At 37.4% G+C, this 14,953-nt stretch overlaps 1 protein-coding gene across 1 annotated transcript in view; it reads left to right on the top strand.

Annotated features, from left to right (window-relative positions):
- Positions 1-2,158: 2,158 nt before the first annotated feature.
- Positions 2,159-14,953, top strand: part of CNGA1 (cyclic nucleotide gated channel subunit alpha 1) — a 37,989-nt gene continuing 25,194 nt past the window's right edge. The window contains exon 1 of the mRNA XM_061420092.1: positions 2,159-2,381. The gene's annotated coding sequence lies outside the window, so the exon portion shown is untranslated. The remainder of the gene's footprint in view (positions 2,382-14,953) is intronic.

Below are 14,953 nucleotides of genomic sequence, written 5' to 3'. Positions count from 1 at the left end.
TCTTTAATTATAGTTTTGGAGTAGGAAAGGTGCACAAAGGCAGTGTAAGCTAGTAAGGGAAGATAAAATAAACGAGAGCTTCTTATGGGGTGTGTGTGTGTGTGATTCATTGGGGAATAGCTATTTTATAATGGCAAGTTCTGTGAAGTTTTGTGTCAACCAGGGGTTGAGTTGGCAGGAGGAAGAAAGGTATCAGAGTTATTGCTTCAACTTTCTTATTTAATTCATTGAATCATTCTAAGAGTATTTCAACTAACAAGCAATCCAGGGGAAAATGAATGGCACTATGAGGGAAGGAGTTCCTAATCTTGTCATCTTGTTTTATTTTTAGGTATATTTGTTTTAGTTATATCTTTGGGCTTCCCTCATAGCTCATTGGTAAAGAATTTTCCTGCAATACAGGAGACCCCAGTTTGATTCTTGGGTTGGGAAGATCCACTGGAGTAGGGATAGGTTACCCATTCCAGTGTTTTTGGGCTTCTCTTGTGGCTCAGCTGGTAAAGAATCTGCCTGCAGTGTGGAAGACCTGGGTTCGATCCTTGGGTTGGGAAGATCCTCTGGAGAAGGGAAAGACTATCCACTCCAGTATTCTGGCATGGAGAATTACATAAACTGTACAGTCCGTGGGGTCAGTCACAAAGCGCTGGGCATGACTTTCACTTGGTGTATGAGGTAAGATTAGAAAAAGATTACTGTAAACAAGATATTTACTGAGCAGCAAATGTTTTTTTTTTTTTTTACTTCTTTTTGGCCATGCCATGTGACGTATAGGATCTTAGTGCCCTGACCAGGGATAGAATCTGGGCTCCTGGCACTGGAAGTGTGGAGTCCTAACCACTGGACAGTCAGGGAATTTTCAAGAAAATATATTTTCAACTTTTAAAAGAAAGCATACACATTTCTGATAGTAGACCAATTATTGTAAAATAAAGTTTAACTCTGCTATTTATCTTTAAAAATGTTTAATAGTCACTTATCAAGTGTTTACCATGTTTTAGAAAGTGTAATAAACTCTTCATATTACTATATCTCGTTTTAATCCTCAGATCTTCAAGGTATTATCATGTCCATTCCATGGAAACTGAAACTGAGGCCCAGAGGGTTCACTACCATGCTCTAGTCTCAGAGCTGGTGAACTTGGAGCTGAGGTTCAAACCAGGCCTGTGACTCCAAAACCTCTGTGTGTAAACTTAGTGTGGTGTCACAGACACCACCCCAACCTAAAGGGAGCCATAGTTCCTGTAAGAGAGACGGAAGTAAAGTGAACATTGAATTTAAGAACAAAAGGTTCTTTATTATTAGACAAGTATAATTTTCTGAAAAATCCTTACTTCCAAGAAGAGATCTCTAACTAAGCTATTAAGGAAGTCTACAGTAATAAATCAGAAAAAAATTTTGTGAGTATGTGAAGTGAAGTGAAAGCTGCTCGGTCATGTCCAACTCTTTGTGATCCCATGGACTATAGAGTCCATGGAATTCTCCAGGCCAGAATACTGGAGTGGATAGCCATTCCCTTCTCCAGGAGTTCTTCCTAAACCAGCAATTGAACCATGGTCTCCTGCATTTGCAGACAGATTCTTTACTAGCTGAGCCACCAGGGAAGCCCTTAGTGAGTATGTAAACTATCAAATATTGGATTAAAAACTCTGAGGAAAATTTACTGTTTGGTCATTAGAATAATATTTGGACACTAACTGGCATATCTTATTGCCACACCTAAAGTATGCCTCATTCAGGGATGCTCAGACTCATCCAATTTTATTTCTGACTAGATATGAGACATGCAGCTCTTCCACAAAACACACATTAAATGGGTCAATGAATAAATAAGTACACCTTATTTATATTTTAATAGTTTTATTATGATGGCACTATATTTAAAATTTTAGTCATAATTTGTAAAAGCCTATAATTCTATCCAGATTGTAATGCTGGATAAATTGAAAACAGAACTTTAATAAAATTCATTAGCCGATATTACCTTTGGTTAAGCTTAATTGCAAATTTGTTAAGAGGTATAGTATAAGAAAACCCCTTTTGTTCCTAAATCTGTCACATATTAATAAGCTTGGGCTCTAGCAAAGGATAATGGTGCTTTGCTGTTATTTTCATCTGTATATAAATCCGCAAATCCAATACTGGCTCATGAAAATCCTCCTTTGTCAATGCCACAGAACTGTTTCTTTCCTTGGGAATGATTAAGAAAACTAGCTGTTTGTACATGTTTAAAGAAAGGAAAAAGATCAGCATATTTATTTCTTTTAAAAATTAGGACCTGGATTTTGACAATGTCCAGATTTACACTATATCCCTGTTTGCTTTGGATACACCACTGACTTCTGTTTCTGGAAGACACAGATACAGTGCTTAAGCAACCAAAGGTAAGAACTCAGTGGTAATTAAAATTATATTTTCACATATGTTTATACCTCTGTTTTGATTTATTAATGCATCAGCATTTGCTTTGTTTTCCATGGTATATGCTTTCTAGCAACAACTGATGGTTTTATTTTTATTGATTTCTCTGTATTTTTGACAGATAAATGAGTATTCTACTAAACACAGTTTAGTTAAAGATACAGTTTTAGTTAAAAATAACACTAAATAAAGTCTGGCAATATGGTCCTGCTAATCTGAATATCATAGCATAGTAAATACTGCCTTTTTGCAAATTTAAAGTTTATTTTTTACAAATATAAGTATAGTTGATTTACAATATTGTCTTAGTTTCTAGTGTACAACAAAATGATTCAGTTATATATATATACATAAAACATATGAATGTATGTATATACATATGATACATATATATATATATTTTTTTTTTCAGATTCTGTTCCGTTTGGGTTATTAAAAGATATTGAGTAGAGATCCCTGTGCTATACAGTAGGTCCTTGTTGTTTACCTTCAAGTTCATTTTTAGAAGTCAAAACAATACCTTTGTTCAGATGTGTCTTTCCTCAAAGGAAGTATCATATACTAGGTTTTCTTTCTTTTTAAGATATTTGAAGATGGAACACTGTCAAATTCATGTAAATCTTAATAAAACTCCCTGGAAATATGAGCTCCAACTCATTGGAGACATTTAAGAACTTTTTAAATGTTAGTTACTTTACAAACATTATTGTAGCAACCTGCACACTTCCTTTTAGAGATAAGTGGTCTAAAGAGGTTTAATAACTCTCTCAAGGTAACATATTACTATTATGTGATGGAGCCAGAATTTAAATTATCTTGCTTTCTTTTATTTCTCCATGATAGGCATGTATAATTTAATTAGACTTTAAAAAACTTATCAATTATTTGATAGTTTTATTTTCCTGGCCTCCCTGGTGGCTCAGAAGGTAAAGAATCTAAAGAATCTGCTTGCAAGGCAGGAGACTTGGGTTTGATCCCTGAGTCAGGAAGATGCCCTGTAGAAGGGAATGGCTACCCACTCTTGTGGGTATTCTTGCCTGGAGAATTCCATGGACAGAGAAGCCTGGAGAAGTCCACAGGGTCACCAAGAGTCAGGAACCACTGAGTGACTGACACTTTCACTTTTTTCACTTTATTTTTATAAACTTAAAACTACTCTTTATCATGTTTATTGTGCCAAGATTCAGTTCAGTTCAGTCACTCAGTCATGTCCGACTCTTTGCGACCCCATGAATCGCAGCACCCCAGGCCTCCCTGTCCATCACCAACTCCCGGAGTTCGCTCAGACTCACATCCATCGAGTCAGTGATGCCATCCAGCCATCTCATCCTCTGTCGTCCCCTTCTCCTCCTGCCCCCAATCCCTCCCAGCATCAGAGGCTTTTCCAATGAGTCAACTCTTTGCATGAGGTGGCCAAAGTACTGGAGTTTCCGCTTTAGCATCATTCCTTCCAAAGAAATCCCAGGGTTGATCTCCTTCAGAATGGACTGGTTGGATCTCCTTGCAGTCCAAGGGACTCTCAAGAGTCTTCTCCAACACCACAGTTTAAAAGCATCAATTCTTCGGCACTCAGCTTTCTTCACAGTCCAACTCTCACATCCATCCATCCATCCATACATCCATACATAATATATATATTATGTATATATATACATACATACATAATGTATACATACATACATACATACATAATGCCAAGATTACAGGATTTTAAATATTTGTGCTTTCATTCTGTATCAGAAAGTTAGACTTTATTAAACTGAGCTTTTAAAATGTTCCTACTGTTAAAGACATATCTTATAACTAGCTTTTCACTCCTTGACCTTTTCTGTTTATATATCCCTCAGTCAATTTGTTCCACTATATTCATTCTTTCACTTACTGTCCTTTCTATAAATGTTACTTACAGTTTTGTTAAATGAAGCAGGCGGATAAAAGAGAATGGTGGTGGTTAAGCATCATGGTGTTAACTGTAAATAAAAGACCTAATAATTATTGATTATACTTTATATCCCATAGTGCAGGGGTCCCCAGCCTCTAGGATCTAATGCTTGATGACCTGGGGTGAAGCAGATGTAGTAACAATAGAAATAAAGTGTACAGTAAATGTAACGCCCTTGAATCATTACCAAACCATCCCCCTCGACCCTGGTCCTTGGGAAAATTGTCTTCCACGAAATTGGTCCCTGGTGCCCAAAAGGTTGGGGACCGCTGCATAGAAAATACACCCTCTTTCCTCTACTCTTAGAATATTGGTACATATTGATCACAAAAATAATCTCAATTAGGCAAAAAAGTATACATTCTCTGGTCACAGTCAAATAAAGTTAAAAATTAATAAGTTTAAATTAAGGGGGGGAAGCCGGCTGCCCTGACGTCATCAGGCTGCGCAGCCCGCAGGGCGGGACCCGAGCGCGACTAGGCGGCCCGCGGACCGGGGCGGGCTAGTAAAATAAATAAATAAATAAATAAATAAATAAATTAAGGACCCTACCCCTTAGAAATGAAAAAAAAAAAAAAAAAAAAAACGGGTGGGAAGGGGGAGAAATATCAAATAACTCTTTGACGATAATAGCAAGACACTATTATAGATCTTTCTCTTTTTCATGGAGGTAATTTTTTAAGCTATGAAATTAATAGTGCTAAAAACTTAAAAGTCTGGATAAAATAGATTATTTTCTACATAAACAAATGCCTAAATTTAAATTGAAAAGTAAAACTTAAATTGACTAAAACTTATGGACATGATTTTTAAAAGGGGTCCAAAACTACCTCCAAAAAAGCTACTGTACCCTAGATATTTTTATGTATTATTCAATAAAGACTTACTTGGTACCTATTATGTGCCAGTGATTGTCTTAGATAAAAACTTTGCTTTGTTTCCTACTGTGTCCCCATCAGTAGTTCAGCGGGATAAATCCACATAGTGCTAGAGCCGGTCACCTGACATAAGAGTGCATGGGAATTTAGACTGTCATATTTTAAGTTTTGGCTATGGCAGTAATCAAACAGCTGGCACTTTCCTACATTCCCTCAAAGGAAAAATAGCGTGTACCTTCCCATCAGCAGACAACCATTATGCCAAGATTTTGAATTATGGTAATATAGATACTCTAGAGTGTGAAGCAAGTACTTATAATTACATGTAATAGTTCTCAAATGTTACAAATGTTCCCAGTTACAAATAAACTTAGCTTTAGCTGATGAAAGGTAACTGGTGAAGTTTAATGTATATTCTTGAAAGAAGAGGAAATTACTTATATAAGAAAACTTCCTTAACACAATAAAGAAAATTTATCTGGAACCAGTGAGAAAAATAGGAGAAATTCTAGGGACTGAAACAGAAGCAGGATATATTATCTATTATTTAGCAGTGTTCTATAACTTCTACTCAACATAATGAAATGAGAAAAATAAACAAGATATACATTTTGAAGAGATAAAATTATCATTACTTAAGGTATCGTCTACCTAGAAAATGTAAATGGATCAATTTAAAACTATTAAAGCTAAAGTTCAGTAAGATGATAGGCTACAAAATACATATATAGACACCTCTCCTATAAATCAGTAGTAACTGGTGAGACAATATGTTAAAAAAATCTTATTTACAAATACAAATTTAAATACATAGAATATAGTTAACTAGAAATATGCATAGCTTGTTTAATGAAAATTATAAGACTTAAAACATATATAGTAGACTTTAAAAGCTATCAATAAATGAAGAGATATCCCTTGTCAGGTAATTAAAAATTTTAATATATTAGGTGTGTTGATTTTCTCAAAATAAATCCATAAATCTAATGAAATCTCTTTTCAAAGCACATTCTTGGGAATTGATAAAATTGTTCTAAAGGAAATTGGGATTAAGAAATGTACACATTGTGCTGTTAAAAATAGTATTTAAATGTGATCATTACAATGATGATAGAGTATAGATGTTTAAGTTTTGAGAGTAGTGTTTGTGCAATAAACTAAATATCAAAAGTAAAGCAAAGCTTTTTTGGAAGGTTTTATGAGCCAGGCATTATGTAAGTTGCTGGAAACATAAAAATCAGAGCTCACTGGTACCTGATCTCAAGTCTGTTGGGACAGACACTGATAACTGGATCATAATACAATAATGGGTCAGGGCACTCACGAAAAGTGTTCCACATTACATGAGTGCTGAGGGGAAGCCACAAGCACCCAGGCATCCTAATTCTAGTCATTAGAAATATTTGCTCTTTTCTTCATTCCTTACCTTCTTCAGATGGTGTTTCTTCTGCCAGGAGTACTCATTTCCACCACTACCTTAGTAAACTCCTACTCATCCTTCAAAACCCAGTCACATATTCCCTGCTTTGGAGAGCTTTCATGAATCTCCTGACTCCACAGAGTTGGCCTTTATACACACAAAATTGTCATGTTGGATATTTGTTACTTACAGGGCTCTCTTATTAACTTCTTTAGGGCTGGAAGCCTGCCTTCCATCCTTCCTCTTTTCTTCCTTGCCTTCACACTGCAGCAAGCTATATGGCATATAGCACATGCTCAACAAGGGTTGAGAAACAAAAATATTAAGTAAAGATTAGATTATGCTATCTTCACATTGTTTAAAGTAAAAATATCAGTAGTTTTAATGTGTTCTGTTGGGTATAAGACATAGATTTGTAAGAAAAGCAGGGAAAAAATTATCCTAAATTTCAAATAGACATTGTGACTGACAAAATTCCTGTGTAATTAGAATCCAGGGGACCTCAAGTGCTGGGTTAGAAATACTTATTTGCCTCTTTGTATGTTTACTCATTATTGTTTCCATCAAATTTTGTATTTGCTTTATCCCAAGGATGTAAAGAGCAGAGAAAGTTCTCTGCTTTTAAGAAGCTTAGAGAAGAATTGGTAAAGTGGAATAGTCATATGCAAACGTAGATGTATGTACAAGGAAATAAATGCTTATGGCTAACATAATGGTTTAAAATATAGTCAATACATGTAATAGATGGTGAAATCACAACAGATTTTATGGAAGATGAAACTCTAATTCAGACTTTCCCCAAAGGCTTCTCATCAGCATCCATTTTCTGAGAAATTCCATTCTCATCAGATTGCATTTCCTGAGAAACAAATATTTGAGTGAGGTACCCTAACATAAAGGTCAAGGAAACCTGCAGGTAATCATAATTTATTAATTTTTATGGTCAATTTTTAGAATTCAGAATACTTTCTGATTGAGTGGGTAAAAGGGGGAGGTATGCATTAAGGCTTCCAACCATTGCAGAAAGTCTTCATTCTTACCCTTGATCAGTATAACACATCGATTCTAGAGAAAATTTTCTTTGATGATGTAGGGTCTTGTGGTGCTCTAGGGTTTTAATATATATGACTTTATTGTTATAATCCATACTTTAAGTTTATTTAAAAAATATTCCTAGTTCTGGTCATTGGGAATGGAGTAGCTTCATTCAAAAAGTAGTAGTTTTGCTCTTAGGACCTTTATTTTTCTGGCATTTATATCACTGTTTTATTGTAAAATGTTTGGCTAAAAAAATGAGTCTGGAGAATATATTTGGTTATTCGATGGTTTATTAACTGCCTTTTGATTAATTGAGATTTTACTTTATGATGGCCCCTTTGCGAATTTTCTGTGAATTGTAAAGGTGATGATAATGACTAGGATAATAACGACCTCTTTAGTGAAATTGTTGCTTCCTGAGGAAGTGTTGTATTTTCTCTGTAAGTTGATAACAGTCGTTTTAACAATCGTTCCTTGTGTTTGTTTGCTACGGGCACACATAGCAACAGTTTTGTTCAGTTCTGTTTTGGTCTTCATGGCAATTACAGTTAGCTTATGACCCTCTAAAGATAATTATTAAATAGTTGCTCTGACAAAATTGAGTTCTCAAAGTGACAGTTCAAGGAGGGAAGGCTTAAAGAAAGATTACTTTAAGCATGTTAGCTCTCTTTGTCTCCCTTAGAAAGTTGATGGTTGTCTCTTTCTGAGCTTGGTAGTTATATAATTACATCATCAACTTGGCTGCTACTAAGTCGCTTCAGTTGTGTCTGACCCTGTGTGACCCCATAGATGGCAGCCCATCAGGCTCCCCCATCCCTGGGATTCTCCAGGCAAGAACACTGGAGTGGGTTGCCATTTCCTTTTCCAATGCATGAAAGTGAAAAGTGAAAGTGAAGTCGCTCAGTTGTGTCTGACTCTTCGTGACCCCATGAACTGCAGCCCACCAGGCCCCTCCGTCCATGGGATTCTCCAGGCAAGAGTACTGGTGTGGGTTGCCATTGCCTTCTCTGATCGTCAACTTGAATTTGTGTAAATCTTCACAGCCTTCAATATTACTTTGTGTGTATTTTTCATTAACTCCCCATAGAGAATCACTATAGAAGTCAGGACAGGTTTTAGCATCTCCACTCTATGGAAGGGGAAACAAAACTCAGAAAGATCTCTGCCAAGTTCTCACTGGCAATTTGGTGTAGAGCTGGGGCTAGAACCTAAGCTTTGCCAAGCAGTAGATGGTTGTTTTCAGGCACTGGCTGCTTCTCTATTGCGGAGCTGGCAAAGCCTGTTCTGGATGGTTACACAACTCTGGGAGCATTGTTAAATATTAAGAAAAAACCTAGGCTCTGCAGTAGGATACTGAGATTGGGCAAGGGCTGGAAAACATTATTTTAAAGCAAAACTGCTGACATAAATTATTTTTGCTACTAAACAAAATTTATAAATACTGCCTTTTTATTCTCATTAAGAAAATAAATTAGGGAAAATTACAGAATACAAAGAAAAAGCCATATACTGATGATCCTACCACTAAAAACTTAAAATGTTTAATATTAAAGTATTTATCCTTTCCATGCACATATGCAACATTTCTAATAAGACAGGATGATAACATAAATAGTGTAACATAAATAGTGTTTAGCTATCTGCTTTTTCTGTTTAACACTATATCATGAACATTTCTACAAGTTGTTTAGTAATATTCTTTTGAGAAAAGATACTGAAATTTATCCTTTTATTATAAAGTTAATACGTGCATATTGTATAAAGTTCAAATAATGCAAAGATCTAGTCTCCAGAGGTAACTATTATTTATAGTTTACTGCATGTTGTTCTGTACTTTTTTTTGAGGCTTGAGTTTTACTGGTTGCATTGGCAGATTAGAGTACATTCTTTAGAATATCTTTGCACTAATGGAGAAGAAAGCATTTCTCTTTAAAAAGGTACCTATTTACTTAGTGTCAATATAACAAATAATGTTGTTGTTGTTGTTCAGTCTCCCAGTCGTGTCCAACTCTTTATGACCCCATGGACTGCAGCGTGCCAGGCCTCCCTGTCCCTCACCATCTCCCAAAGTTTGCCCAGGTTCATGTCCATTGCTTCAGAAACGCCATCCAGCCATCTGACCCTGATGCCCTCTTTTCCTTTTGCCCTCAATCTTTCCCAGCATCAGGGACTTTTCCAGTGAGTCGGCTGTTTGCATCAGATGACCAAAATATTGGAGCTTCAGCATCAGCTCTTCAAACAAATATTCACGGTTGATTTCTTTTAAGATTGACGGGTTTGAGCTCCTTGCTATCCAAGGGACTCTCAGGAGGCTTGTCCAGCACCACAGTTTGAAGGTATTAGTTCCTCAGTGCTCTGCCTTCTTTGTCTTCCTACATACAAATAATAGATGAATACCAAATACATCATTTTTCTCAGTTTTTTTTGGGACATTCACAAAGAATTCTACTCCAGAAAGCACCAACATATAGGAATCCTCATACAAGTTGAATGGTCTTTGGCTAATGCTAAATCGGGAGTTGGTGATGGACAGGGAGGCCTGGTGTGCCTGGTGTCCATGGGGTCACAAAGAGTCAGACATGACTGAGCGACTGAACTGAACTGAAAGGTAACCTACTTTGTTTACCTGATGCGAGGAGCTTACTCATTGGAAAAGACCCTGATGCTGGGAAAGATTGAAGGCAGGAGGAGAAGGAGGTGACAAAAGATGAGATGGTTGGATAGAATTACCCACTCAATGGACATGAGTTTGAACAAACTCCAGGAGATGGTGAAGGACAGGGAAGTCTGACATGCTGCAGTTCATGAAATCTCAAAGAGTAAGACACAACTGAGCGAATGAACAACAAATAATTACAGTGTGGGTGCTCTGAGCTGCATAATATGCAACTGTCTTTGTTTAAAGATGATGCTTTAAAGTCTGCATGCTCTGCCAAACTTAGAAACTGGATTGCTCAGTTCAGTTTTCAATTTTATCCAGAAGTAGTTCACTGCTTGGGTGGCATAATACGGTCAAAACATAGTTGTGATGATAATTAAATGAGATTAAAGGATTTAGATTGCTTAGTAAGCCAAACACTGATAAACAAATATTTCTTGGTAAATAATTTAAGGGATTCACATGTTAGTAGAGTACATGAATAGCATTGCTGTGCTGTGCTGTGCTTAGTTGCTCAGTTGTGTCTGACTCTTTGAGATCCTCTGGACTGTAGCCCACCAGCCCTGTCCATGGGGATTCTCCAGGCAAGAATACTGGAGTGGGTTGCCATGCCCTCCTCTAGGGGATCTTCCCAACCCAGGGATCAAACCCAGGTCTCTTGCACTGCAGGTGGATTCTTTACCATCTGAGCCACCAGGGAAGCCCATGAATACTGGAGTGGGTAGCCTATCCTTCTCTAGGGGATCTTCCCAGTCTAGGAAACAAATCAGGATCTCCTGTATTGCAGGTGAATTCTTTACAGCTGAGCTACCAGGGAAGCCTCATGAATGGCATTCAGTTCAGTTCATTTCAGTCACTCAGTTATGTCCGACTCTTTGTGACCCCACGGAATGTAGCATGCCAGTCTTCCTTGTCCATCACCAACTCCTGGACCTTGCTCAGACTCATGTCCATCGAGCCTATGATGCCATCCATCTCATCCTCTGTCATCCCCTTCTCTTCCTGTCTTCAATCTTTCCCAGCATCAGGGTCTTTTCCAAGGAGTCAGTTCTTTGCATCAGGCGGCCCAAGTATTGGAGTTTCAACTTCAGCATCAGTCCTTCCAACAAATATTCAGGACTGATTTCCTTTAGGATGGACTGGTTGGATCTCCTTGTAGTCCAAGGGACTCTCAAGAGTCTTCTCCAACACCACAGTTCAAAAGCATCAATTCTTCAGCACTCAGCTTTCTTCACAGTCCAACTCTCACATCCATACATGACTACTGGAAAAACCAAAGCTTTGACTAGACAGAGCTTTGTAGGCAAAGTAATGTCTCTACTTTTTAATGAATGTCATTAGTAGAGCACTAATTTTGGATTTTTATGCTTTATACTATTATGCTTAGTTCAGAAAGGTAAAATTAAAGTGAAGTTAACAGAGGACCAGGGGTACATATTCACTTGGAGGGTAATAATAATGCCTAACAACTAGCAGGCATTAAATATGTTTTGAATGAATGAAAGAACCCAACTGAAAAAATGTTACTAAGAATATAAACTTCTAATAAATCCAAATGGTTAATAGACTCATGAGAGTTTGTCCAACTTCTTCAGTAAAGGCAAATCAAAAACCATAGTGCAAACAAATTTGTCTCATCAGATTCAGAAAAAACACCCTAAAATCTGACAATATGAAGGTTGGTCTGGTGTGGAGGAAATGATATATCTGTATAGGAGTCACAGAATGTAAAATGATACACAACCTTGAGAAGCAACGTGGCTGATCTCGTAAGCTGAAAGTAGAACCAGCCATTCCACTTCTGGACATAGACATAAGGACTACTCTTGCACAGGCGTCTAAGGAAACATGCAAAGGATTTTTATAGTAGCATTGTTCATAATAGCAAAAAACTGGAAAGAACCAATTTTTCATTAATATAAAGAAGAGGTACAAACAGAAAAAAGGAACAAAATATAATCTATACAGGTTACAGTATTAACAAACAATATTATAAAATGAAATAGGAAGTCAGAATTATACACTTAACGTGTCTCAAACTATGCTTTGGTTATGGATACTTATATATCTATGTAAAATGAAGAATTGATGCTTTTGAACTGTGGTGTTGGAGAAGACTCTTGGGAGTCCCTTGGACTACAAGGAGATCCAACCAGTCCATTCTGAAGGAGATCAGTCCTGGGTGTTCATTGGAAGGACTGATGCCAAAGCTGAAACTCCAGTACTTTGGCCACCTCATGAGAAGAGTTGACTCATTGGAAAAGACTCTGATGCTGGGAGGGATAGGGGGCAGGAGGAAAAGGGGACGACAGAGGATGAGATGGCTGGATGGCATCACCGACTCGATGGACATGAGTTTGAGTGAACTCCAGGAGTTGGTGATGGACAGGGAAGCCTGGTGTGCTGCTATTCATGGGGTCGCAAAGAGTTGGACACGACTGAGTGACTGAACTGAACTGAACTGAAAACGATGGAATGAGCTGGAAAGATACACACCCATGGTGGTTGCTTCTGGGTAGAGGGTAGAGGGAAGACAAGGTTGGAACTTTGTAGTGACAGCTTGGTAAAAGGACCTAAAGTTTGGATATAAAGTTTAATTTTATTTTTAATTGGAAGATAATTGCTTTACAATGTTGTGTTGGTTTCTGCCATACAACAATGTGAAGCATTGTTATATGTATAACATATAAGTTATAAGTATATAACATATAAGCATAAGTATATGTGACTCCCTCTTGAAACTCCTTCCCACCCAGGTATAAAATTTTATTTTCAAATGCCATCAAATGTGGGAGGCAAGTTTGACAAAAGATAAAAGTTAACTTTGTTAATTCCTGGTGGTGGAACTATGGGTAACATAATTTTACATTGTTTTGCATTTTGAAATGAGGGTCACTATGCATATCCTCAAATTTATTAATGTACATTGTACAATATTCAGAAAATGCAATAGTCCCCTTTCTATGCTTATTGCTCATTTTCATCCATGGTTTTATTTTTTCAGAGGCAGGTAATAACTGTTACCACTTTCTTGTTGCATCTTCTTTTCTCTTTCTCCACACACATGCATATACACACATGAATATATATATATGTATGTGTATATATATATCTTTTCTGACATATGGTAATATACTACATCTTTAAGAACTTACAATACCTGTTCATCTAGAAGTATTTTGTTCTTTTTAATAACTATATAGTATTTCATCCTGTCTTTTTTGAAGTAATAAAAAGGGAGAAAGAAATTGAGAGGGAGGGAGGGAAATTGGGACTTTGTTGCAGAAGAAAGGGTAATAATTCAGTAGACAATGGTGAAGTCTTGAAGATTCTAGAACAAGAATATGCTATGTATATGCTCCTTAAGAAGATTAATTTGGGAGTACTTTGAAGAATGAACTGGGGGGAGGGTGAGGCTGGGGATAAATAAATCAGCTAAAAGACTTAGTCAAAGTAAGTGGCAACAAGCACCTGACAAACCCCTAGTGATAATTAGAATGAAAAAGTGGGGGTTGTAAAATAGGATATATAAGACTTGATAGGGTGACTTGGTGGGGAAGGAAAGAGTCAAAGACAATGAACTCCAAGTTCTCAGAGAATTAAGTGCATGAAAGAACAGTGATTCTATGACCAGAAATAGGCAAGTCAGGAAGAAGAGCTGGTTTGACAGGGAAAGAAGTGAAAGTCCACTTTTGAACACATGGGACGCAGGGCTCTGAAGTGGCTGCTGCAGAAAACAAATGAGAAGAGATGGGCTAATAGGAGGTATTCAAAATATTTGAAATGAATTAATGAATGAAATGCAGTTTGAAGCCAAGAAAGATGGTCAGGGCTATTTATGTGAAATTTGGAGATATCTGCATAGAAGTGAAGGTAGAATTTTATGCAAGAAGATGGGTGAAAGTATGAGTCCCTTTGTTTCTCAACAGTACAGGATGTTGAATGCAGGACTGTGCATGCTACAGATTTCTACGTAATATGTGACATTACTAGTATAAATGGAAAGACACAGTGGAAAAAATTACTGGAGCAGACAGAGCACTGGTGTTTTGGAGGTCTAGAGCTTCTCGCGTGCATGCTAAGTCACTTCAGTCATGTCTGACTCTTCGTGACCCTATGGACTGTAGCCCAGGCTCCTCTGTCCATGGGATTCTCCAGGGAAGAATACCGGAGTGGGTTGCCATGCCCTCCTCCAGGGGATCTTTCAGACCCAGGGATGGAAGCCGAGTCTCTTATGTCTCCTATATTGGCAGGCGTGTTCTTTACTATCACTGGCACCTGGGAAGCCTATTACTCATTGATGAAAAAAGGAGATCCACATCCATGCCACGTTGCTAGTGGCTACAGGATCTTCAGATTCAGTTGTCCTTACAGTCCTGATTCGATACACCAGAGTTGGGAGAAAGTGATAAACAGAGGAGGTGGGGAATGAGACTTTAGTAAAGAGGTTGGAACAGGAGCAAACAAGGAGATTTGGATTTATTTCTTCATTGCTTTCACCCCTGCTTCCTCTGACCTGCATTGATTCATTTGCTCATTCATTCTTTCCACAAACATCACTGGGTACTTGCAGAGTTTGAAGTGCTATTCTTAATGCT

The sequence above is a fragment of the Bos javanicus genome, chromosome 6 (genome assembly GCF_032452875.1).
Source record: "Bos javanicus breed banteng chromosome 6, ARS-OSU_banteng_1.0, whole genome shotgun sequence".
Taxonomy (NCBI): Eukaryota; Metazoa; Chordata; class Mammalia; order Artiodactyla; family Bovidae; genus Bos; species Bos javanicus.
Note: the sequence above shows the minus strand (reverse complement) of the source record. Positions and strands in the feature narration are given on the sequence as shown.